We start from the raw sequence: 1519 nt of genomic DNA on the forward strand, positions 1-1519 counted from the left end.
CCCTCTGCAGCAGAAGTTGGGGAAAAAAGGAAGGTGCATGTAAGGTGTGATGAGGGTTCTAACACAGAAATAAACAAGCACAGAAGGAGCTCTGGGGAGAGACAATAAAACCCAATGGGGTGGTCTAGTACCGATGCCAAATCCCCACAGCGCTGATCTTAGAATCTGAGGCTCATCAACAACTTATAGATTACTATCAGCACCATGTTTTCTGTTACTATATATATATTTACAGTTTCTAGCAATTTAACCTACAGACTTAACCTGATGAAGAGCATTTTAAGAGACAGTGTTTGGCCATGGCTTCTTGACACTGAGAGATCCCAGGCTGCAGAGCAATTGTGACACACTGGCTACCAGCATGAGGTCAGACTTTACCAACTGAAACACCATCCTCTATACAACTGCCTTCACTGCTATTGGCAGCTGAAAACTCAGAGGCCTCCAGGGCCCTTGCTGTTGTCACCAGCCTGCTAAAAATTCAGGAGATCCTTTGGCACCTCAATTTCAATGCTTTACTAGAACAACTTGCAGAATTCAGGACAGCACTCTATTAGGATTGTTATTTTCTTATAAAATGTGTGACTCAAGACCAGCCAAAGGAGAACATGTACGGGGCCTGTGGTGGGGTCTCCCAGACAAAAAGCTATCATGTTCTCAGGATCCATCCCTTCCCAGTACATGGAAGCAGGATCCAACTTCAGGTGAGTATTTTCTACTGGAGTCTCAGCATGTAGGTTTAATTGCGTCAATGGCCCTGAGGTTGAGTCAGTCTCCATCTGCCTCTATTTCCAGAGGTTGGGTGGCTAGTGAAACAGGAGGGAATGGGGCAGGGCATACCCTCTAAAAGAATGATCTAGCCTGAGGTGGTTGTTGTTGTTCAGTAGCTCAGTCGTGTCTGATTCTTTGAAACCCCATGGGCTGCAGCACACCTGGCTTCCCTATTCTTTACATACTCCCGGAGCTTGCTCAAACTCACATCCATTGAATCAATGATGCCATCCAATCCTCTCATTCTCTATTGCCCCCTTCTCCTGCCCTCAATATTTCCCAGCATCAGGGTCTTTTCAATGAATCAACTCTTCACATCAGGTAACTAAAGTATTGGAGCTTCAGCTTCAGCATCAGTCCTTCCAATGAATATTCAGAGTAGATTTCCTTTAGGATTGACTGGTTTGATCTCCTTGCTCTCCAAGAGACTCTCAAGAATCTTCTCCAGCACTGTAGTTTAAAGGCATCAGTTCTTCAGCAATCAGCCTTCTTTATGGTCCAACTCTCACATCTATACATAACTACTGGAAAAACCGTAGCTTTGTCTGTGTGGACCTTTGTTGGCAATGTGATGTCTCTGCCCTTTAATATGCCATCTAGGTTTGCCATAGCTTTTCTTTTGAGGAGCAATCATCTATTAATTTCATAGCCTGAGGACACAACGTAAACTGATTAGAACTAAATAGGTCCAAGATGGCAGATGAGTTGACTTTCACTAGACCTTGAGCCTCAATATACACTCATTGTA

Source organism: Budorcas taxicolor, chromosome 8 (assembly GCF_023091745.1).
Source record: "Budorcas taxicolor isolate Tak-1 chromosome 8, Takin1.1, whole genome shotgun sequence".
Taxonomy (NCBI): domain Eukaryota; kingdom Metazoa; phylum Chordata; class Mammalia; order Artiodactyla; family Bovidae; genus Budorcas; species Budorcas taxicolor.